Raw genomic sequence first — 26,349 nt, forward strand, 5'->3', positions numbered from 1 at the left:
TCCAAGGCAATAAAACAATTTTTGCTAATGGGTTAATCATGTACTCCCAGACATCTTATTCATAATTTATTAGAAAAATTTCTAGATACAGTGGCCTAAATCAAAGAGACAGCTCTAATGGTGCTTTTACACTCCCATTTTCAAGCCACTGTGCTACAAAACTGCCGAAGAGGTGGCAGTACTGTTTTCATACACTAGAGCTCTAAAAATCAAGATTTATAAAGCTCTGGACCAAACCACGTTGTCACCTTTCTCAGTAGAGTGAGCAGGTCTGTGGGGAGGGGAGAGCAGAGAATTGACAGATTCCAGGTTCATCAAAGCTCATGCCAATTAGGTAGCAGCTTCTTTGATGTGACCCTTGAGCTTCCCAATCACCCAAGAAAAGAGGCATTCTTGTGAGTGCATGCATGTGTATGTGTGCACGCAAGTGTGTATATTACAACTGCTTTAGGTGTTTTTTTGTGTGTATTGTAAGCTTTTTAAAGTGATGTTTTGATATATATAGATAGATACAGATATAGATATATGATTCTCCCATCTAGTTAATTAACATAGCCATCAACTCACATATTTTTGTGACATAAATTTCTTAAAATAAATGAATATAATGTACCTTCTCCTAATACATAGGCAACAATGGAAAAAGAAGAGAGGAGGCCATAGCAGTGTGCCTGTCTCTACAGTGCCACAATATCTACCTTAGGAGGTCAGGCAAAGGCAGCCCAAAACATTCAAAGATTGGGTTCTTGCATTTAAAAAATAGTCAGTTGATTTTTAATCACCTCTGTCCACTTTTTAAGAGAAGTTCAAGGCAAGGCAGTTGAACAGGGATGGGGGTGATATGTTGACAGGGGCTGGGATGCTAGTGAACAGATAAATAGGTGGTGGGAAGCAAAGAAGATGGAAACCAGGTGAGTGAGTTTAGAGAGATGAGCAAATCAGTCAGCTTGGATAGAGACTGGAGCAAAATAAGAACATGAAGCAGATGCCTTAGAACTCCCCGCAGAAGTGTGAAATGTGACAGTAGAGGAAGAGTATTTAGGAGGCAATTAATGTTAAATGAGACCAGAGGGTTAGAGCTGTGGCCTTATAAGAAGAGGAAGAGAGATGTCCCACCCCTTCCCAAAGTAACTCCCATTTCCTGTCACCACCTGAGGACACAGCACGATGGTGGCTGTCTACAAAGCCAAGAAGAGAGCGCTCACTGCAAAATGAACCCTGCTGACACCTTGATCTTGAACTTTTCAGTCTCCAAATTGCGAGAAAAACTTCTGTTGTCTGACCCACCCAGTCTGTGATATTTTGTTATGGCAGCCAGAATAGTCCATGACAGTGCGTGTGGGTGGGAGCTGGCGGCAATTGTGAAGAGTGTTGGTTAAATTTAGGTCATCCTTCTTAGAATTAAACTCCCACAAGGCTAGGATTATCCATTTAACTGTATTTATAATAAGAAGCACACAGTGTTTATGTAAAGCAAGTGTCTAATAAGTACCAGGATATTTTGATATATATATTATTGATCTCAGAGAGGAAGGAAGAGGGGGAGAGAGAGAGAAACATCCATGATGAGAGAGAATCATGGATCGGCTGCCTCCTGCATGCCCCCTACTGGAGATGGAGCCCGAAACCTGGGCATGTGCCCTTGATCAGAATGGAACCTGGGACCCTTCAGTTCGCAGCTTGACCAAACCGGCTAGGGCTGCTATTTCTTTTAATAGTCATGTGTCTCCTGCCTGTTTTGCTTTATGAATCCAGTTGGCTCCCCCCTTTTCTTTTCCCTCTGCCTCCACCAAACTTCCATTTCACTGAAACCAGAGGTCCAGATGCAGCTATACTGCAAGTTCTAGATTGGACAGGACAAGGTTGGAGTAAAGTTATGTAATAACCCGGAGAGTGGAGAGGCTATGCCAGTTCCGTGCAGCTCTTTCACACTCTGTAGCATTTCTGTTCAGCTAAAGCTGTGGCCATAGTAATGTGTAGAATTTAACTCAGATAAACCCTTTCAAACAAGGACACCTGCAGTGTTCAAAAAGTAGGCATTCTATGATAGTGAAGCCAAGAAAGCACTTTTCTCACCGCCTTAATCATCATGTTGAAAAACTGTCTAGGAGAAGCCTGGAAGTAATTAGATGCCATTAAGAAGGGGTGGACGGCAAGCCTTCCCTCTGACTCAGGAGAGGGTGGTCCTGTGGGGCTCCTCCTGCGGGGAGTAGGGGAGTAACTAGTGCCCCCACAGATCTACCCTCTCTAACCATTAGATGCTCCAGTCTAGCAACATGGACCTCAGAAAAGAATATTTGCAAGGTTGACAAAGAGCTCGTGTATGCCCTCTCTAAGGCGTTAGAGCCAGCTTGGAGAATCAAATGGTAGTGGCCATCTAAAAGAAAGATTAATTCTGGTTCTGTTTTCATTATGAGGGAAGGAGCAGGGTTGGGGGGATGTGTATTGAGATTTTATTTATTTATTTTTTGTAACCTTTTTTTCCTACATTATACATCAACACCCAAAAATTCTTTCTTATTCCTGATTTTGTACTGCATATATCAAACCAGGCTGACTGTTAATTCTTGCAGGGTACTGGCCAGTTAAAGATAGGGGAGGGGAGTCCACCTGACTTTGGGCAAGCAATTTCTCCATCTTCTCCGTATCAGTCAGAGTAGCTTAGGAGATGCTGTGCTATCAAATTACTGCAAAATCTCAGTGGCTTGGGACAACAAGGCTTATTTCTTGCTCATGCTTTATGTATGTCGTAGTTTTGTGGGGTGGGAGTGTTTGGGAGGTTCTGCTCACTGGAGTAACTCAAGGACCAATGTCGCCATCCACAAACATTGCCGATCTCCATACAAAGGACAAGCGTTTTAGAGTGTCTCGCAGCAACGCCTAAGTGCCTTAACCGGCAAGTGACACATTCCACTGCTCACAACTCATTGGCAAGAGCTAGTTACATGGCACAACCCATGGGACATCAGATACTGAGCAAAAGAGAAGAAATGAGTTATATCATATGTAAGAAAGAGCTGAGTGTGATGGAGAAGGAAAACAGAGCAGGTAAGAAAGACTTGGGTGTGCTGGGAGAATGAGAAAGGAGAGAGGGTCAGGGAGAAGGTGACTTTTCAGCAAAGACTTGAAAGAAATGCAGAAGTTAGCCCTGAAGGTAGGAGGGGGAAGAGCACTCCAGGCAAATGAGCAGAGGGAAAGGCTAATGCAAGTACAACTCCCCTTAGGTCGGAGCACACCTGGCATGCTCAGGTGTGACCTGAAAAGAGGCTGCTGCTATAACAGAGTAGAATGAGTGACAGGAGGAGTAGTAGGAGGCGAGGCAGGAACGATAAATGGGACAGACCTCAGCCTTTATAAGGACATGGGCTTTTACTCTGAGTGCAGTTGTGGTGACCTATTAAAAGCATTTGGGAAGAGGACTGCCATGATCTGACTTGCATTTTAAACTGATGGCTCGGGTTGCCTTGTTAAAAATAGCCTTTAAGAGGGCAAAGGCAGAAGGAGGGGACCCTTATAAGAAGTGACTGTCATAATCTGGGCACGAGATGGTAGTTTGAACGAGGGAGGTAGCGGACAGGTGGGGAGCAGAGATCGGATCCTGGATTCGTTTGGAAGGCAGAGACCAGCAGGATTTCCTGGCAGACTGTACCTAAGGTGTGAGAGAAAGGAAAGAGTCAGGGACCCACTTCACGGTCTAAGCCCAAGGAACTGGAACACTAGAGTGACTATCAACAGAGATGGGGAAGGCTGGAGGGGTGGGGGCAGGTTTAGGGAGGGAAGACTGAGTTTACTTTAGTGGGAGATGTGAGAGAATCTTTAAACATCAAAAGAGAAATAAAACCCACACTTTATCACAGACTAGCTACCTTGATTTCAACAATCCCAGTGAAATATAAAAGAGACCTGGAACAATTCTTTAGACCAAAAACTATGATTTTAATAGTTATTCCATGTTTCATCGAGATTCAGCAAAAGATAATAGGATGACTGAAGTTAAAATTAGAAAGCTAACTATCATTATATAGTACTCTTCCTTACCACAGTTTTACTTTCTGAGATTTCAGTTACCTGTAGTCAACCATAGTCTGAAAATATTCAATGAAAAATTCCAGCAGCAAACCATTCTTAAGTTTTAAGTTGTGCATTCTGAGTAGGGTGATGAAATCTCACGAGGTCCTGCTCTGCCTCTCCCAGGACATGCATGAATCATCCCTTCGTCCAGGTCTCCAAGCCCTCTACACTCCCTCCCGTTAGTCACACAGCCACAGGTGGATGGTGGCATGTGGCAGTGCTTGTATCCAAGTTACCTTTATTATTCTTAACTAGAGGCCTGATGCACAAAATTTGAGCAGCCGCAGTGTCTTGCCTCAGCCCTTGCAGCCCCGGCTTTGTCTGGAAGATCATCTGGAAGGATGTCCGGATGTTTGGCTGTCTGGTCTAATTAGCATATTACACTTTTATTATTATAGATAATGTCTCATTCAGTTCACTTCATGTCATCACATAGGCATTTTATCATCAGACATCACCACAAGAAAAAAGGTGACTACTGTATATTATTTCAAGAGACAACATTCATAGAACTTTATTACAGTACATCTTTTACTGTGCCTAATTTATATATTAAACTTTATTACAGGTATGTATGTACAGGAAAGAACATGGTATATATAGGGTTTGGTACCACCTTGGATAAAGGAGAACTACTGTATTCATCTTTTTATCCATTATCAGTAGATATTTGATAGATGCGTAAATGAAATTACCATCCCGCCTCCCCCCACCTGAACATACATCTCCCTGAGTCTGTTGGTATTAATAAGTAATAGGATGGCGAATGGAGAGGTATAACAGGAGATAAGGAGAACCAATTGAAAGGTATAGGCTTGAGATGATGAAACATTTGGCCCAAGGGGGCTTTGTATATTGACCTATCATTGGTATCAAAAAGCAGTACACAGCCTGGCCAGTGTGGCTTAGTGGTGAGTGTCCACCCAGGAACCAAGAGGTCACCAGTTCAATTCCCAGTCAGGGTACATGCCTGAGTTGCAGATTCAATCCCCATGCAGGAGGCAGCCAGTCTCAGGAAGCAGCTGATCAATGATGATGATTGTGTTCCCCTCTCATCAATGTTTCTATCTCTCTCTCCTCCTCTCTAAAAATCAGTAAAAACATATTAAAATAAAAACAGTGCATAACCTAGCCTTAGAATTCATATTAGTCATTGAAAATTCTTTTTCTGCTCTAGAAAAGATGACTTATCTCAAGATATTTGCCAGGAAAATAACACTGAATCTTCTGATTTTCTTTCTTCCCCTAGAGGGGATCTCATTGGATCTTGGTTGTTTTTGTTGTTGTGGTGGTGGTGGTGGGTTTTTTTTTCTGGCATTTGTGGAAATGATATGAGCGTGGCATTGTGGAACGGTTGTGTTCCTTTCCCTGGGATGTGGTGGTGTCCAAAACGTGATGTTTTGTGTTGAAGACACTGGCAGGGCACCCAGGGAGCAGGGAGCCACGTGACATACTTCCTCACATAAAACAGAGCCGTCTGCCACAAAACAAATGTATTTGCATTTCATGCCATTTATGTTTTATGAAGTTGTTTATATTATGCTGATGGCAAATTAACACTAAGCTAAATGCCTTACCCTATGACGGGATCTGCAGTATTTCCTTGTGGAGGCAGTGTTTCAGAAATCTATGTTGCAAACAAGACTCTAGAAATAACTTGAATGCTGATGTCTCGGAACCGCCAAAAGCATCTCTATTATAGATGCACTGAATAAATAAGGTTGTTGCTAGAAAAAGAACCCAAGTTTTGAAAAGGGAGAAAACCATAAAGGGATTTTCTGAGCAATGTCAACGGACTAAAAGAGTAAAATATACTCTACTGAAGATAGTGGGGTAGGTGTGCTGGTTTTTCTTACATTCAGTGCACTGAATTGCATATGGCTTGGTCACTAGACATAAATATATAAGCAGACAGAGCCCCTGAAAAGCATCCAAGACACTTTCCATTTCACATGTCACATTAGTCAGAGCTGCACTATAGATGACAGTGGCCGGCACACACCCCCTTTTCCCCAACACATAGAACGTGTTTTAGATTCTTTGTATTTACATATATTTCTTGTGTTTTTGCCCTTCATACTTAAGTAATGCCGTACTTTTCTCTTCTTTTTCTTCTTCTTAAAAAAAATGCCTATATTTCATAAAGAATCACATCATGGTGATTCACAGATGAGAAAATCACAACTCAGAGGGGGTTATCAGAGACTTGCCTACTGTCCCTCTGTGGCAGCAGCTAGGATCCTTCATTCTCAGGCAAGGACTTTTTTTTTTTATTAATTACTTATTTATAAAGTTCTCACTAGGTACAGGTATAGTGGCACATTATCTCATTAAATTCTCAAAATAATTAAGTAAGGCAGAGACTATTTTGTACATTTTTACAGAAGAGGAAGTTGAAGCACAGAGAGGTTAAGTGACTTGCTCCAGGCCACACAGCTACTAAAGTGAGGAGTCAGACATTAAATGCAAACAGTCAGGTTCTCAGATTCCATCTCCTTAACCACTGCACAGACTGCCTTTTTAAAGACATAAGGACGTTCAGAGAAATGAGTTTCTTTAGAAGATGTTCTCACATTGTAGCATACATAAAAATCTCTAGGACCTTCCGATTCAGTAGGTCTGGGCTGAGGCCCAGGAATCTTCTTTCAAATGCAGGTGCCTGTGGAAGAGCCACACTTTGAGAACACCTCTGCTGTCTAGATAAGTGGTACCTGAGATGGGGTCGGATGCTTTTGAATCGTTTGGCTACATCATATACTTTGGACATTCTGCCTAGTGGCCTGGAATCGTGAGAACTTTCACCTGGGTGTGGATGTTAGAGAATCTAGTTTAAAAAGTCACTACTACATAACCTCCTGGGTAGGGGGATGCTCCGGCCGGAGCCGCCTTCAAAGCCTTCACTGCTCCGAGCTGGGGGAGTTGAGCTTCCCTGTTCTATGTTTTCTTTCACAATGAGACACCCTTCGCTTCCTGAGGTTCTGGCTCATGGGATAATACTCAATTTACCTTGCTCCTTCTTGACCTGTGTCTCATCTTGAGTTGTTCTACATCAGGAGTGCAAGTATATCTGTGTTCTCCTTTCTCTAATTGTTCAGATAATCTCACTATGGATAGTCTTATTTCCACTGGGAGGAGACTAATTCTCACTAAATAATTGCGGTGAAAGTGTGTGCTGGATACAGCGAAATGAGATCCCTCAGATTCTGTCTCAGGCTGGGAATGAAGACTGAACTTGGGGGAGAGCGATGGGTAGAAGGGAAAATAAAATATATACCCTGGGCACTGTGCTTGATCATTTGGGTAAGTGGTCTTCAAGGAACCTGTTATCTATTCTTATCAATTAAGATGCTGGCCTCAGAGAAGTTAAATAACATGCCCATGATTGTACAGCTAAAAGATGACAGACTTAGAATTCAACTCTAGCCTATCTGATTCCAAAAATATGTTTCTTCCATAATACCATGCTGAGTACTGATAGGAAGGCTGGCCAAGACAGGGCAAGTAGCTAGCCACAGTAAACTCCTAGGTGATCGTAACACTACAGAATGCAACATCTTTAACCATTGCCAGAGCACAAATGTGCATGCTTATCCTAGTCCAAGCATGTCAAACTTGCGGCCCGCGGGCTGCATGCCTCATTTATTTGGCCCATGTTAGCCTTTGAGTTTGACATGCTTGTCCTAGTCCCTGGCAAAGACTAATGTACTTTCTGTTTCTGTAGATTTGCCTAATCTGAATATTTCATGGAATCATACTATTTATGGCCTTTTATGTCTGGCTTCTTTCACTTTACCATAACATTTTCAAGATTTATTCATGTTGTATGATGTATTACAGCTCCAATCCTTTTTGTGGCTGAATAATATTCCATTGAATAGTATACTATGTCAGTTGATAAGCATTTGGATTGTTTCCATTTTTACAGTGAATAAGACTGGTATGACCATCCATGTAAGTTTTTATGTGAATATAACACCTTCAATTCTCTTAGGCATGTACCTAAGGAAGAAAATGCTGGGTCATACAGTAACTCTGTTTAACATTTTGAGGAACTGCCTCCCAAGCAGCTGCACTCTTTTAAATCCCCACCAACATTGTCCGAGGATTCCAACTTATCCTCATCTTCACCATCAACTGTATTGTCTGCCTTTCTCCTTACAACCATCCTAGTGTGTGTGAGGTGGTCTCTTCTGTGGCTTTGATTTGTATTTCCCTAATAACCAATGATATTGAGCAGCTTTCCATGTACTTATTGGCTATTTGTATGTCCTCTTAGGAGAATTGTCTATTCAAATACTTTTATTACATTTTAAACTGGTTGTTTTTTTTATTATTGAGTTATGTGTTCTTTATATATTATGGATATAAGTTTCTTATCAGATATATGATTTGCAAATAGTTTTTCTCATTCTGTGTATGTCTTTTCACTGTCTTGGTGGTAGTGTTTGGTGCACAAATGTTTTTAATTTGTTGAAATATAGTTTATCTAGTTTTTCTTTCTTATCCATGCTTTAGTTACCACATGCAACTAACTATTGCATAACCAAGGTCACAAAGAACAACTTCTATTTTTCTTCTAAGAATTTTGGGGCGTTAGCTCTTATGTTGAGGCCTTGGGTCCATTTGAGTTGATGTTTTTATCTGCTGTGGCATTGATGCTTTTATGGTCCCTCTACCTTTGGGCTCCTCCTGCGTAGTATTTCTGTCCTCACATTGACACACAGGAAAACCAAGTTCTTCATTCATTTTTATACACACAGAGATACATACACATACACCCAAACTCTTCTTTTATAAAGCAACCATGAGATAGTAGACTTCACAAAAATTTTAGTGGTCACAGCATTTATCAGGCAAACAACCTAAAATCACATTTTAGGCAACCCTAACCTTCAAAGATCTTTTAGCCAAACAGTATTTCATTTTTTATTGTAACCCTCCCCTGCCGCGCCCCCCCCCCCCCCCCCCCCCACACACACACACACAATTCATTTCCTCAAGAATTTTTGTCCTCTACTGCCTCTCTCTCTTTCCTGCTCTTCTCCCCAGGCCCTCTTGAGAAATAAAACAATTTTCTCATGCAGCACAGCTTATTTTTCTCATTTCCTTACTTGAGTTCCTCATGGTTTCTCACTTTCTTTCCTAAAGAATGCATTTCCCCACCCCCCAAAATAGTATGCTCCTTAAAGAAATTATGGTATCATTTTTCACACCATTATTTTAGGAAAGTTTCAATAGGGTATTGAAAGGAGTGGTCCTAGGAGTGAGTAGAGAGCCTATATATCTGAACTGCAAAAAATGAGAATAAAAAAGAGGAGACAACAATACTTGTGGTGATGATCATCAACAATTTCAATGCGCGGCTAATGGGTAAGGTAGCAGAAAGGGCCTTATAGGTCAGCTCAGTATGCTGGGGGTGGGGGTTGTGAAGATATTAGTTAGTGGAAGCGAGAAGGAAACCTACTTTTAAGTAAACAAAGCTATCATGTTTTGATTATAAAGATCTACAATTCTTTAGAGCTAGATATGTTTTGCAATTAAGTATTTTTCAGATTTTAGAAAAGTAATACTGTAGATAATCCAGATATGTCTTACAGAATACTCTGTAGGGTCTGAGTCAGCATCCCATAATCAAACACAGAATCAAATTCATATAACACTAAGGGGCATGAACACTCTAAATAGCTTTATATCAGCTTAGGTCTGTTTTTATTGCCAAATGAATTTAAAAAAAACTTTCTTTTTGCAGTTTTGTTTTCTTTTTAGTTATGAATGTCATATTGTGACCTATATCTTTAAAATGCCACAGCTATAGGTGATAAATCATTCTTCAAATGTTCCCTTTTGCTGCGACAGCTCAGCGAGTCTAGAAGTAATGAGGACAAAGATGAGGATGCTTCCCAAATGCCTATCTTTCTGGCTGATGCACTCTTTGCTGTTGATTTGCCTTGCAGATCAGCTTGGTTGCTTAGAAGCATTCACAAGCCTTGTTTTGTCCCAGCTTTCTTTTTAGCTCTTCTATAGTTTACTGCAGTGGATATAGTCAGAACATAGATGATGGGCAAATGATGTTTAGGACAATAATGTGAGCTCAAAAATCACTTCAGAGAAGAGAGTAGCAGGGAAGAAGAGAATAGATCAAAACAGTATTAGGGAATTGCTACTGACTCCCCCCTCCCCGCCCCAAATAAAAGGCCCATCACCTATGCCAACTCTGTTTGGAACACCTTGAATGTTAATAAATGAGCACAGGGATCTAGGAGGAGAGCCTGGCAGCCTTTATCAACTTAACTGAGACTTATAGGCAAATAATCTTAATTTGCCTTTTCCCTAAAGGGATTCTGATGCAGCTTTGACATAGAAGAAAATAAGCAAGTTTTGGATTCAGGATACTGGGTCTCACCCAACATCCCCAATATGACCCTAACAAGCTTCATTTATTTTCATTAGTGAAAATTACCATTTTGTAAGAGTCACATGATAGGAACATTTTACATACATTAGCTCTAATATTCATGACAACCTTATGATACAGGTCCTAACATCCCCATATAAATCATGAGGAAATTGAGCTTTGGAGACGTTAACTAGGCATTCAGTAAATGATCGGTTTCTCTGGGATTAGGCACAGCTCTATCTGATGCTAAAGCTCAAATTCTTTCTATTGCTCAAGGTACATCTTTGATACCCTGGTTTTACCATTTTCCACATAGGTACTGATTTTACTGTATAGTGTAGAGATCTACAGACCTGGTTTCAAGACTAAGCTTTTAGCATCTGCTAGCTGTGTTACCTTGGAATAGCAATAGTTACCATTAAATATCTATCAAACACAATGACAAGAAATTATGTGTATAAATATATATAATATAAAATTAGATAGATGATAGATAGATAGATAGATAGATAGATGATAGATAGATAGAGGATACATATATGTAACACCAGCTTGGTTTTTGTGGCGTTCACATGTCATGATGCAGCACATTGTAGAAACTTTGACTTGTCCCAAGAGAAGGTTTATGCTAAAATACATTTGAAAATCACTGAATATATCCCCCTCTTAGAGATTCTCAGTGCACATTTGTATCACAATGATGCTGAGAAGTATTTGAGGCTAAAAAGGAATGGTTGTTTAATTAGGGGATTTTCCAAATATTTTGACCATGGAACCTCTTTATTTAGAGTTTACCTGTTAACATCTGAAGCTTCCCATAGAATGCATGCTGAGAAATGCTAATCCACATGAAAGTCCTTCGTATAAAGTGAGTGGCATGATCACTCACATTTGTACAATCGTAGTAAAAGTTCACAAAGTCAGCACAAAGTTTCTTTGAGTCAAAAAATGTGTTTAACTTCTCATTCTACACGAGGGCTTTGCCTACTTGTATATATTTTTAAAATAAAAGGCATTTTTAGAGTTTTGTCTTACCATCCAAATTCAACCTACTCAAATTCGGGTCAAGGTTTCTCTCACAAAGTCTTCCCCATCCTTGGTCCCCTCTCGCCCACAGGGATCCCTCTGTTCTCTGACCTACCTTGTACTGACTGTCCCCACGGAACTGGGGCTTCTGGAGTCGTCTCTAAGAAACAGGAATTATACAGAATTAAAATGTCCCACATTTGACAGAGCTGAATAGGATTGGAGTAAAATTTGTGAGAAAACCACAGTTTTAAAAGAAAAGCCAACATTTTCTCATTGAAATTTCAGGAGAAACAGTTTTCTTTCTTTTTTTGTCCCCCTTTATTTTTCTCCTCTCTTTTTCTTTCTTTTGTGATCCAATCCCAAATTCACAATGACAAAATATTTATTTATCCAAAACAGATATTAAGTTTGAGTCTTCTAAATTGGGACATGGACTTACATTTAAATTTCTTATATAATTTTTTTTAAATACAACTGCAGAAAAAAGGACTCTCCTCCCTGTATGAGTCTTGGTAGTTTTCAGCTTTTAACACTTTACATCTATATTGAAATCTTCCTATTCAAAATTGCTTTTTACAGAAAAGTGATAAACCGCTACATTTTTAATTGAAACTTAGCACATTATTTATTACTGGGGCTCTTTATTAAAGTAGGTTTTAGTATAGTGTTTACTCAATTTAAAATTTCACAAATAAGCTTAGGATGCTCTTGCAAGTGACTAAAGCACCAATGGAAATGTTATATGTTCTAAAGGAAATCTCCCATAAGCCACTTCTGTGAATTTCAAAAATAAAGAAAGAAAGAATTGCTTGAGAGTATGATACTGTAGCTGTCCTTGGATAAGCTGGAGTTGAATAGGAGAGGATAAGTTAGACTAGAGCTTTGATGGCAAACCTTTTGAGCTCTGCGTGTCAGCATTTTGAAAAACCCTAACTTAACTCTAGTGCCGTGTCACATATAGAAATTTTTTGATATTTGTAACCATAGTAAAACAAAGACTTATATCTTTGATATTTATTTTATATATTTAAATGCCATTTAACAAAGAAAAATCAACCAAAAAAAATGAGTTCGTGTGTCATAGGTTCGCCATCACTGGGCTAGAGTAATGAGATCAGGAACAATGCCAGCTACTCGTTTATTGACTTAAAAACAACCACAAGCTTAACGTGGTGCTCATTATGTTACCAACAGAGAATTAAAATTAGGCAGAGATACATAGGTTGATGCTAATTTCTGCTGCTTCATATAATAGGAAAGGTCAGAAAAAAATTGATTTTGAAAATTCTCATGATTGTCAAAAATAGACCTAGACATCTCAGTAGAATCTTTGAAATGCAAAAGGTGGTTTATTTGAAACCCTGTGGTTAATTACAATACATTATTCAAATCCCAATTGTGATTTATAAAAAATAGTCAAGATTAGGAATTATACCTGTGGCTCTGATTCAAAATTATTTATAGTAATTCACATCCATTCAGAAAATTACTAGAAATTTGTCTATGAGCTCTTTAACCAGAATATTATTTCTACCTCATGCACAGGGTCCTGAATTTAGTAAGTGTTCAGTAAATGCTTGCTATGCTATTCAGACTAGCCCTGTGGGTAAATAGAACAGAATGAGGAGCCACAAGGAAAACAGCAAGGATGGTGAGATTGACCAAAATGCCTCATAGTTTTTTAAACTCTTGTTACTCTATATCCTCTCTGTTAACTTGTTCATTATTAAGCATTCATTCACTCAAACCACTTTGAGCCTATTCTCTGTTCCAGGTACCAGGTATACACCCAGTAATCCTAGGATTTGTAGACTAGGAGAGACAGAGAAAAAAGAACCAAGAAAAAAATATATAATCATCATTAGAATAAATATTAAGAATAAAAATAAATACTTGGGAAGAATATACTACTTCAGAGTGACACCTCTAGGTGAATAGAAATTTCATTTTTCTTTGAGAAATCACTGTATTCACTGATTGGTATTCACTGATTTGCCAAAAAAGCACTGTGATATTTCAAACTAAGGTCAGAAACCTCTTAACCCAAAGAAGAAACTACCAGAGAAAACACATTTTGCAAAGAAAAAAAAATGTGAAGAGAATAGGATCTTAAATGTCATAATTGTCCTTCATTAGCTAAAAAACAGCCACCAAAGAATCTCGCTTTAAAATATGTCTTTCTAGACTAAAGCATGGCCTATTATTGATGAGAAGCCTTTCTATTCACTATTTTTAAAGGCAGCAGAGCTTGAGGAAGACTGTAGATTTTAGAGCCCACTCCGAGAAACAAGTGTGAATTCATGCTCTTCCACGCATTTTTTATGTGAACTTGGAAAATTTATTTAACCCCTTAGAGCCTCATTTTTGTAAGCATTTTAGTTGAAACACGCCACAAAAAATTGCTAAAAAATATCAATGTATAGGCCTGTGAATTATCACCAAAAGAAATCTGCACAGTCACCACCCAAATCAAGGCATGGACCATTGCCGGCTCACCAGGATCCCCTCCTGGGCCTCCTCCAATCACTTCCCCTCCAGGGTAACTACTCTCTTGACTTCCAACACTACAGTTAAGTGTTGAACCCTCTTTATACATACGGGATCAAATCATATGTATTGTTTGGTGTCTATCTTCTTTCACTGAGACACATTCCTTTATCTGTAAAATGGGGGAAATGATGCCCACTGTACACCGTGGTTGTGATCATGATGCTGGAGTTATGGGACCCAACCATTTGCCAGAAAAGGTGACTGTTTTATTCTACGTAGTTTGTTGGGCCCAAGCAGTGTGTACATATATGGAAATGTCGGTGGCAACCAAGGGAATGAATTTGGGAACATTTAATAGACCTGACTTTGCCTTGAGGTCTATGGTTTAAAAATGGCCCATAATCCTGGCGTTTAAAATCTTCTCTTCTCTATGCTGTTTTCTCCTGTGGAGTAGAGAGCAGTTCCTCCTTCATTCATTTCCAAGCAGGCTCAATTGGTTTGTGCCCCCAAAAGATCACAGAGGTGACCCAAGCAGGTTTTCAGAGATAATAATTACAACTAATCTTTTCTGAGGACTCATTACGTGGCAGGCATTCTACCTAACACTTCATGTACATTAGCTCATTGACTTGTCATTACAGCTGAATGAGGAAGGTATCATATTATCCCCATTGTAGAGAGGAGGCCAGAAAGACTTGAAAATTTACCCAACCAATAAGAGATGGCATTAGGATTCCATCCTGGACTGTTGTCTCCAGAATGACAGAAAGTGGATTGTTAACTGCTGATGTGCAGGCCCCTGATGCATGCAGATCCTGTCCTCTTTTACTGCAATTCTATAGTAAAGGTTATCACCTATAGATTTCAACTTATCATTGGAGAGGTTCTTGGCTTAAAAGAAAAATAATGGTAAAGTCTATTAACACTCTCCCCTCTAAACTTACTAGGAAATGTCCTCAGTACCTATTATTTAATAGCATTTGGAGGACATAGGCCACAAAAATGCCTCATTAAAAGCCCTAAAATTTAAAGCCCAAATCTATTTTATTGTGTTACATGTGCACTAGAGCATATCATGTTATCTGGGAAAATGCTTTGGGGGACTTTAGTGCCCTCTCTAGTTCTACTGGCATTTCCTTCTTTTTATCTTTACAATATTTTTACCTATTTTATTTTTTTCCTTTATTGACCAATAATCATAACCCTGTAGAGACATCCTATGATGCTCCTTCAGAAATCTAGAGAGCCTCTGTGTAAACCCACTGCCAAGTTTAATCCTGAGAATGCTGGTAAGAGGAGCTATTTGGATTATTATATATAATAAATCCTCTTATACAGCATTATTTAGTATTTCTCAGTTTACAAAAACCAAACCAACAAATACTTATTTAGTGCTTTTTTCACACACTATACCATGCTAGGGATTGTGGATAAAACAAATAAATGATATGACATCAACCCCTTCCTCAGAGTACTTAAAATTTAGTTGGGGAGGAGGACAAAAATGTAACCACAGAAAGTTAAATGTTAGTTCAAAGTACCAGAAATGTCATAATGCTGCCTGTGAGTAAGAGGACATCTAAGGTGGTCTTGAGTTATTACTAGAGCTTCCAGAGAAAGCAGAAACTGCTTGGTCAGAAAAGAGGTGGGACCGAAGGCACTCCTGGAGGGTGAACAGGGTCTCCAGAGTTGACTGAAACACCCTGGCTGAGAAAACATGGCTTTAACCAAGAATTCAAAAGACGAGGACACATAGGTTAGAGGTGAATGTGTTTGCTTCCTATGGCTGCTGTAACAAACTACCACCAATTTAGTGGCTTAAGACAATACATATCCACTATCTAACAGTTCTGTAGGTCAGAAATCCAGAATGGGGCTTAGGAGCTAAATCAAGGAGTCGGCAGAGCTCTGGGGGAGAATCTTTCCTGGGATTTTCCAGCTTCCAGAGGCCACCTGCATTCCTTGGCCCATGACCCCATCCTTCATCTTCAGAGCACATCACTGCCATCTCTGCTTATATCATCTCGTCTCCTTCTCTGACTCTGACCCTCCTGCCTTCCTGTTATAAGGGGCCTGTGATTACATTGGCCCCAGTGGAATAAACAAAAGTTATTTTTCTCATCTCTAAACTAACTTAATTACATCTGTAAGGTCCCTTCCACCAGGTAAGGTACCATATTCATAGGTTCTGGGGAATTAGGAGCTGGTCATCTGTGGGGAGACATTATTCTGAGACACTATACTGAGGAGGTTTTGAGTGTACACTTTGAAGTTTATCCTGCACAATAGGAAACCATTGCCCATTTCAGTCTGAAGAGTGACATGAGCAAAGCACGAAGTAAAGGACAGAGCAATGGTCAGGAAAGCATAGAGGCAAGGGGACCAGTGGGGGGAGAGAGAGAGAGAGAGGATTGTCTTTCCGTGTGTGTCATGTGTAAATGTGAGAGACCACCCACCTGCCCACACACAGTTGTACTTGTGAACATGGCCTCAGTTTGTTCTAAATCGTTTTTGCTTAGCCATGGGGAAGCAGACACCTGAAGAGGCCCAAAAGGTTCCCACCACCCAGGATTCCTGCCGGAGCAGGCGAAATATGGAAGTATTTTGGTTTCTGGGGAATCAGCATCAGGCTTTAAAATACAGGATACTGGGAGAGCTGGGAACTACCTCTCCAGACAACCTTCCAGGTGTGCCATAGGAGTCTCCAATCTTAAGGAGATTTAAAAAAAGTAGTCTGTGATGGGCAGTTGTACAAGCGGCACTGAGCTCCCAGAGACCGTTACTATGGATGGCAGGGACTGTCATGTGGGAGCGGCTGGGAGAAGGGATTTGATTAACAACAAGCCTGAGTGCTGTGCAGAGCAGAGCTGAGATGCTATTCATTAATTCTCCTCTCTGCCGTTTGCCCTTTCCGTAGTGTCCAGAGTTTGAAATATCTGGTCACACACGGTGAGCTTTGGTTCAGACACTACTGTATTGGAGTTAGGTGTAGCCATGGTTCAGCATGGATGTAAAGTTAGGAGGGGGGAAAAGACAAAAGCCCAAGCATCAAATGAATTAGCAGATTTGCAGTGGACCAAGAGATTTTTAGGGGAGTTCTCACGAATATGCAGGCAAAGGCTGGAGTTGCCTCTCTGGAAAAACAAATTCAGATCGTCCAAGAGTGAGCAAGGCCAAGTGGTTGAGCACCTCATTTGGGGGTCCTGTCATCCATAAAGTTGCGTATCTAGGGTAAAGCAACCAAGACGGATCACATAGCTGCCTACTAAGACTTGATTACATGGGATTTTCAGAAAAGTGTGTTTTCTGCAATCGGAGAGAAAATGATCATGTTGGTGTTCAGACTCTGAGGAAATACAGCACAGTCTGAACGGATGCGCGTTATGAAATGAAACATTTCCCTGTTTCCAAGGCGAAGGGTGCGGCGGTTATTTTGGTGGTGTTTAACTATATGATGTTCAACAGCAAAGACAGATCCCCAGAAATGAGCCCAGAAGTCTCTGAGGGAAAACATAAATATTCAGCTGTGCTTTTAAACACTTGCTATTTTCTTTCTTAATTCTGTTTACCTTTTAAACAACAACAAACAGAAGCCAAAAACTTGGCAGAAGGCTGCTTTTTAAGGAAAGTGTATTCTTTGACTGCCAAGTGAACATGCCTCTCTTTTTTACTTGGTTCTTTTCACTTTTTTTTCCATTAAAAAGTAACACTTCCCATTTCATTCATTCGAGAACATTGTGCCCTTCAGCCATCAAGAGTACTCAGACTTCAGGATGTGAGGTTCCCAAAGAGGACAAGTCAAGGACTGTGTTTATTACTATCATCATCTTTGTTATATGATTGCATTAAATTATAATCAGCATCTATGAAGATTCAGGGTATGGGGCATTAGAAATACACTATATTGAGAGAAACATGCATAAAAATAATGACTGTACAATATAATAAGGCATTTGTACTTAAAAATTAGTGTTAGGGTATTTTTATTATCAAGGGAGATAACCTCTAGTGAATTTGTACTCATGTTTGCCACCTTTAAAGAGTCCCCTCACCCATTCAGAAAACTGAGCAGCCTACTAAGCAGTCGCAACCTGTGCTTTTTGAACCTGTTTCCCATGCTTGGGGCCCTGGAGTCACACAGTAGTTACAGTGGTAATCGGGGAGAGATCCTAAGAGGAAGGTGACTTCATGTCAGTGATCTCCTGCCACCTGATGTCCCTTCTGTACTTCGTCTGGAAGTCATAGGCTCCATGTCTAGTTAGGTGTCTCATGCATGCTGTCCCTGATCTCTGGTTGTTAATCCCTCTTCCCTATGCACCCAGAGAATATCTCTGGAGAAGAGCATTTTAAAGGTGAAGCATGATCTTTTTTATATAACATTCCTTTCCAGAGGCACAAGCTTGGCAAGAGCGCTAGAGACCTGGAGGGGGACTTTTATATCAAAGCCTGTTTCCTAAATGTAAAAAAGTTCCACCTCTTCTTATTGATGATATTTGTCTAAATACCACAGACAAGATGAAGTTTTGGAAAACTGGAGGAAAGGTGAGCAGGCCAGCTGCTGGGTTCAGAGACTTGGAGCAGAGTCCTTGAATTACTGCAAGGTTTAAAGAAACTGAGAGGAATGAGTATTTATTGACCAACTGTGAGTCAGGCACTCTGCTAAGTAATTTAAATACCTATTTCATTTGGCATACTCTTCAAAATCAAGTGTGAAAAGTAAGGGTTTGCAAGATATTTGCAAAACATAATTGTTGCACAACCACTGAGTGGCGAAGCTGGAGTTTGAATTCAGCCCTTTTGACCCCAGAACACTTTGCACCTCAATAATAAGAACCCCTGGGCAGGCAGTAACACATAGCAGATGCTTCATTAACGCTTATTAGATCTAAACGGGTCAAGTGTTCTGCTCTTAAGTTGACTTTGTCACTGCATTTACACACAAGTGTAGTTTAAACCTAATGAACAAAATTAACGATGAACAAATAGATCCAGAGACATAGAATCATGGAACAGACTGATGAATCTCAGAGGGAAGCCAGGAGCCGGGCGGTGAACCAAAGAACTTATATGCATATATTCATAATCCATGGGTACAGACAATAGTAGCATGGTGAGGGCCTGGGTGGGGGAAGAGTGGAGGGGGTCAATGAGGCAGAAAAAAGGGAACATCTGTAATATTTTCAATAATAAAGATAAATTTACAAATAAATAAAAAGCATTTGCATTAAAAATAAAATTTCAATCCTAACTTGCCATGCCACACCTGGGGACATGGCGCAGGAGGCAGATGACATGGAAGATGGGCAGCTTTTGGACTCGGATTTGACATGAGATTGCACCCAGTGACAGCCTGGTGCAGGCGCCAAAAGCACTAGGTGGGGATAGTGTGGCGAGGCCCTTCTAAGCCACTGCAGCAGCCCGTGCCCCAGCATCTCAGTGCCGGCCTGTTAAAGGTGTGGACTCAGGAGAAGAGAGAGTTTTTCCGAGTCAGATGATGCCATCAACAGAAATGTTTTAAACTCCCCTCTCAAACAAGAGCCTTTTCCATGTGGCCAGAGCAGCCAGAAATGGTCTTTCTGCTGGAGGGAAGAAGGTTAACAACATGTGGGGTGCTTGCTGCAGGAGCAGAATCAAGGTGTGGTGGTTGCTAAACTTGGTATCTTGGAAATGGAAGGCACTGTTGACAAAAGCAATCAGAGACCTACAGTTATTTGCTTGGGAAGAAACTCAAGAGGGAGTTTCAAGAACAGACAGAAGAATTAGACAAAGAGCTAGATGAATGTATGTGTGGTGGCAAGAAAAATGGGCTCCAAGGAAGAGGGAAATGGGCAAGGTTGCCTCAGGAGGAAATGACCTGACAAAGTCAGACTTGGGGACAGACTAGACATGAACTGCAAAGGCCAGAATGAGATCACAGAGGACGATTCTCTGGGAGAAAGTGGGTGATGAAATTTCTTTCAGGTTGCAGGATCCAAAGAAAGATCTGATAGCCAAGTAGTGAGTACTGGTATAATTGGGAACAAAAAGGCAATTGAACTTCTAATGAAAACTGCTGGAGTTGAACAGAATAGTGGCTTTTTTATAATGAATGGTAGGAAGAACACCAGGTGTTTTCCCGAATCTCCTGAAGAAATCCTAGAATCAGTGAGGAACAAATTAAGGACATTTTTGCCCAGCCCTCATGGCTCAGTGATTGAGCGTTAGTTAACCTATGAACCAGGAGGTCACGGTTTGATTCCTGGTCAGGGCACATGCCTGGGTGGCGATCTTGGTCCCAGTGTGGGATGTGCAGGAGGCAGCCAATCAATGGTTCTCTGTCATAATTGATGTTTCTATCCCTCTCTACCTCTCCTTCTCCCTGAGGTCAATAAAAATATCTTTTTAAAAAAGGAAAATAAATTAAAGATATTTTCTACATTGAAAATCAAGAGTATGAAAATACAAAAGCTGCTAGGAAGAGGAGAACACAGTTTTTGAGGGAAAGAGGAAACAAGCTATTAAAAGTCTACATTTTCAAGATGACAATACATCATGAGAAGCTATTGCAAGTTTCACAAACGAGGCCCTGGCCTCTCCTGATGAATCATAGGAAGGGCATGGAGAAACAAAGTTGGGTGCATAGAAAGCCATTCAGGTTGATGATTCTTATGATTTGAACATGTATTAGTACATTTTGAGGAATAAACCTAAAATAACACTAATAAACCATTTTCTGCTGAAAAAATAAAACTTCAAAATTTAGAAGAATTGTTAATGTAAGAAGTAAATCATTAAAACTGTCATTTATTTAGGTATGCATATCGATACATACACATACATCCATATCAGCCCTAAACCTGTCAACACTACGTTTCTACAGATTTTCAACACCTAGTCTATCTTTGCTTTTAAGTGCTTGCTACAGCTAATCTATTTGCTTTGCTGATCTATTGAAATTTTACATTTTTCCTTATTTTTTTCCTATTTAAAATTTACTACCCTTAGGTGAAACTGTTGAATTAATAGAAACCAATGCTTTCTGGGGTTAAAATGGGCATTTCTCTTAGTAAAGTCTTGGCGATATTTATTTACATCATTAAAAAATATTAATCCTAAGAGGTATCCAAATTCTCCATTTACTCATATATGAAGCATAGCCTATGATATGTTACTCTCAGCATTGCCCAGTTCCTATATCTTTATTCTAAAAAGCATATATTTGTGTAAGCAAACGTTTACGCTCTTCTGCTTCTTAGTCTGGTGCCCTTCAAATGACACTGCCAACTAGTTCAATGAGAATCTTGGGAGTTCCTCTGATATGAAAACTCATTTAGTAGATATTAATACCACTGACTAATTGGTATTGTCCACAGATAGGCCATCAGAGATAGTGATATATTGTCACTCCCATTATTATTATACTTTTCCAGTATACCAAATATATTAGATACCAAATAACAATCATAGAGTTTCCCCTTCAATGATTTTGCAGTTACCCATTGAGCTTGTTATATTAATTTGAAGAATGGGATTCAAAGCATTGATAAAGACTTGGATTCTATTCGCAGAATAGCCATGGTGACTCAATTAATGGGGCGTATCCTATAGAAAAGATTCCCAGGTCAGGAAACATACTTGTAGAGAGTTGCCATCATACTTGATGAGAGAGTAGCATGCTGCCAGACATCCTGGAATAGCAATGGTCAAAAATCTTGGATTCCAGTCCTAGCACATTCCCCAATTTTCTATGTGACCTCAAATAAATCACTTAACCTCTCTGGGCCTCAAATTTCCCATATATAAAATGAGGAAATCTAGTGCCAAACCATTCAAATTATAAAATTACTGTGAAGATCAAGTGGGATATATACAAATTGATAAAGTATTAAGAACTAGAAATGTTAACTGCTACTGCAATTATCATTATACATCCATGTGGGATAGTCGAGAATATCCAAAGACAGGAGTATGAAGTATAAATAAGAATAAAAGTAATTGGATGAGACAAGGGAACTAAATAAGGATGAAAACAAATCTTCAATCTTTCTGTAATCTCTTCTATAACACAGAAGCAGCCTCCAAAAAAAGACTAGCTCCTTGCTGTTTAAAAAAGTTATGTTAGCTAAAGGCAGAGGGGTATTGCACAGGTAAAGGAGAAATGTGATCCTCATTTGTTTTCAGCCACTCTAAGTACTTTGAGCAGAAAAGAATATAATACAGGGAATCAGAGGCTGATATAACTGTTGAGAGGGCTGCAGAAGTAAAGGTCCAGGAAAAATACTGCTGATTTTCAGGAAGGTTGGAAGTACAGGAAACACAGAGAAACTATTGATGATCTTGTCTACAACTTCCAAGTGACTCACAGGTGCTTATCTAGACAGCCCATGGCAAAGTCTCCATAGGCATCTGTCAGTGTTCACCTGGCTGCTTCTCTTCTGTGCTCGTATTTCCTGCAAGTAATTTCCATTGACATCATTCCTGTTGGAACCTAGCTGGCAAGGAGTCCCAGGAAGTGGAGTCCCAGGCTTCTCCCCAAGGATGAGGAATGATGCATAGTTGACAAGAGACCAACTGACACATTACTGCTCTTCAGAACCCTTTCTGTATGAAAACACTAACGTTACAAACCGAGGATTCCAAATGTTAAATCAGAGGTATTTGAGCGTGGGAAATGAGACTTTATTCCTATATTCTGATATGTTATCCTATTTCCACAGTTCAAAAATTTCAGTGATTAGGAGTTGCAACATTAATTTAATAAATAAGACCTTAAAAATACATAAAAGGTACATGTCAAAAGTAGATTTGCCCTTTAATCACTATTGATAATAATATAAAGATCAGTCTTAAGACAATATGTTCCTGCAATTTAGGGGGTCCTAGTGGAAGGCAGTTGGAAATCCTCATTTTCAACCAGTGTGCACAGAAATTTTTAAAACATGTAACACCTGACTATTTAGTCAGGGACATTGACCGCTTTTCCCTTAGATTGTCAAATTAAACAATGACAACAGCCAACCCAACAATAGCCATGTGGTGTGAATGAATCAAAATTGTACCTACTTATGTCAGATTGACAAAAATATATTTTTGGTGTGCCACAGAATTTTAGTAATTAGTTGATGTGTACCATAAAATGAAAAAGGTTGAAAATTGCTGCTCTACACACTTATATCTTAGCCTTAAAAAAAAAAATTGGGTCAAGATCAAGGCATTTCACTCTGTCACCAACGAAGCCTGGTGGACATGCTTACAGATATTATGTTGGTCACTGAGTTATAGGAGTGATGGAGTGTTTCACTGTCCACAGCCGAGAAGGAAGGGGGAAGAGGGACCATCACAGTCTCTCTCTTTACATGGATTTCCTTATAATATACTAGGCAGGAGTAGCTCATTTTATTTTCTTTGGGTTCCTTCTGCTCCCTTCTGACCTTTGTACCCAGAGTGGAAGTGGTTCACTTCCTTCTGGAAGAAATGTAGTCTTTTACTTGTATTTCTTTTGGGGGATGCTATTTCTTCAGGGATGTTCCCGAAGCCCTGGCCTCAGAAGACCTATGTAGAAGGCATTGCAGAAAAGGTTGTTTCCTCAAACTTCCTCTTTGAGCTCTCAGCTGGCTCTGGATGAGAGCCTTAGAGTAGCATGCTGAGATCTGAGATTTGGGCTTGGCCACCGTGGCCCCTCAGTTGGCTCTGGCTCTAGATCTTTTTCAGTGGACCGTTTTAGGCCAGAAGGGTTCTACCTGGGCCCCCTCCCAGTTCACTGGAGAGTTCTGCAGTGGAGTTTAGGGGCTATATGTACGATTTCATTTCAGATTTGGTGAAGAGCAATGGCCAATTTATGATTTAAGGTCTTGGGTTCTTAGCCAAATTCTGTAGTAATCTTACTTTGTTTTGAATAATGCCATTATTGTTGCCTACAAAATATATCCTAAAAAAATTAGCATAAAATCAGTGTTGAGCATTGAGCATATATTGCCTATGATTAGGAGAAGTCTGCATACTGCTACCCCCTGTATCTTGGTATTGGAGTCACCAAGGAAAAGACAGTGTGGTCAAGCACTGGATGGAATGGCACTTTACTCACATAGAGAAGAAACAGAGCAAGACCAGCCTCAGTAATAGGTGCCAGTCGCCCATGGCCAGTAGCCACATGCTGGCCTACATGCACTCCAGTTGTGCCACAGAACAAAGGACCCCATCCCCTCCCGACGAGGGACAGATATAGCAATGGAGTTGGCCAGTTGCCATATGAAGCATACGCTTATGCGGAACAAAGGAGTACGCATTGAGCCTGAAACAAAGACATTTCCCACACAAAGTTGTAAGTCCTCCATAGGCTATGGGCACTTCTAATTTTCTTTTTGATAAGAAAGTACTCTAGACCCAAGGCCCATTCTTATGCTGCTGCGAGGGGTTTGGAAAACTGCATGCATAATCAGGATTCTAAAAAAAATAGATTTTCTGTTTCTAAAGATAGTATGTATGTGCTCATGAGAAACAATTTCAGATTCTTTCTGGAAATGATATCGCATTCTTACTTTAACTGGGGTTTGTTTTTTGTTGTTTTTTTGTGTTTTTTTTTCCGGGTTTTGTTTGTTTTGAGACTAGAAGATTCCCACAATAATCTTCTACAGGGCTGACTGGTTCATTCTAATATAGGTTTCACTTTGAAAGAATGTCTGCAGACACCATGCCTCTGTCACAGATGCTAACACAGTAGCTTCTCAAAAGAGCCTCACCTGCTTAGGTGACCCTGAGAAGTGGAAACACTTTGAAAGAGAAAGACCATTACATGAAACATTCTCAGGCAAAAGCCTCACCATGGGCAAATAAAAGAGAATGGTGGGGTATGTCCTAAACCAGTGGTTCTCAACCTTCCTAATGCCGCGACCCTTTAATACAGTTCCTCATGTTGAGGTGACCCCCAATTTCGTTGTTACCAATTGAACATAATTAAAGCATAGTGATTAATCACAAAAACAGTATGTAATTATATATGTGTGTTCTGATGGTCTTAGGCGACCCCTGTGAAAGGGTCGTTCGACCCCCAAAGGGGTCGCGACCCACAGGTTGAGAACCGCTGTTGTTGTTTTTTTGGGGCTATGTAAGTTCTACTGAGTAGCAGGAAGCATTTTGGGTCCTACAGCTATAGATCACCATTCAAATTTTGCCACTATACCCTCTTCACCAGAAAAGAAGCAAATAACTTTGAGGCTGTTTTCATGTTATTTGGGTCAGTAGAGAAATCATTTTCCAGCACTTGGCAGAGTTGCAGGAAAAAAAAAAAAATGATGTGAATGCATTATCATTTGTCACTTCCTGGCTTGAAAGTTCCTTTAATGGTTCACCCTTACTTACTTTCTGGGTGAAGTCCAAAGTTTTCCACATGGTTCTACTAGGCCTTTCAGCAACTGGTTACAGACTCACCTCCAATGATCTACCACAGGCTTTCTTCATTATAGCCTCAGGGAGCTACTATCATTTTCCCCAACACTGATGCTCCCTGTATGGCCTCAGATCTTTCCCTTTTCCTCCTCACTCCTTATTCAATCTTCCAGATGAATTTCTGCTTAACCTTAAAGAGAATAGATTTTAAGCATCTCCAGAAATTGGCCATGTCTTATTCATGTTCAAATTCCTAGTGCCTATCACAAAGCTGATATATGAGAGGAGTTCAAAACAATCTGATAATCAGTGTGTCTGAAATGAGCATTATAATTGTACATTTTCTTTATTATCTTTGTCCTAATGTCAACTCTTCTGCTTGTGTAATGTGAGCAATCATTAGGAATTGTTCATTTAATTTCTGTGAAATCTCACTAGCAAGAGTCTTTTTGGCCATTACGAAAGTCCCTAGTTAGAGCTATATTATGAATTCCACATTAAAAAATGTCCTACCATGACATTTAGTAATTAAACGTAACTGCAGTTATAGGAGCAAGACCATCCCCTTTCTACAGGTTCAGGCTGTAAGATGAGCAATAAAAATTTGCTACTAAAGAAAAATATGCTTTTATGAGTGCCACAAGTTCATCAGAGATTAAAGTCTTAGTTGAAAGACAGTAAGCAAATCTTTTTAGGAAGAAATTTAGGCTCATTGATGGTTAGGAGGATGGTGCTTTTCTGTTCCGGGCATTGCATTTGTTTTCTGGAGGTAGAATCAAGCCTTCTTGGATCCTGGATACTAGGAAACCTCATGACCTTGAACATTTTGGTCTGCCTGGGAGCAGCCATTTTCAGGACAGAGTCAGCCTTGGGGTTTAGAGTAAAGCTTTGTTGAACTGATCAGAAATTCCAGAAGGCTGAAATGGAGTGAAACAAGTGATGGCTCATTTGAATGTTTATTAGTAGGTTGGTTTGTTTAAATAGAATTCCATTCTCAT

At 39.9% G+C, this 26,349-nt stretch overlaps 1 protein-coding gene and 1 pseudogene across 7 annotated transcripts in view; both read left to right on the forward strand.

Annotated features, from left to right (window-relative positions):
* TRPM3 (transient receptor potential cation channel subfamily M member 3) overlaps nt 1-26,349 on the forward strand; it is a 773,499-nt gene that overhangs the window by 441,293 nt on the left and 305,857 nt on the right. The gene's annotated exons all lie outside the window — the stretch shown is intronic.
* LOC139020520 (phosphorylated adapter RNA export protein-like) lies at nt 19,259-20,654 on the forward strand (annotated as a pseudogene).

This window comes from Myotis yumanensis, unplaced genomic scaffold, assembly GCF_028538775.1.
Source record: "Myotis yumanensis isolate MYYU_CA2020_CCGP unplaced genomic scaffold, mMyoYum1.0.hap1 SCAF_12, whole genome shotgun sequence".
NCBI classification, from domain to species: Eukaryota; Metazoa; Chordata; class Mammalia; order Chiroptera; family Vespertilionidae; genus Myotis; species Myotis yumanensis.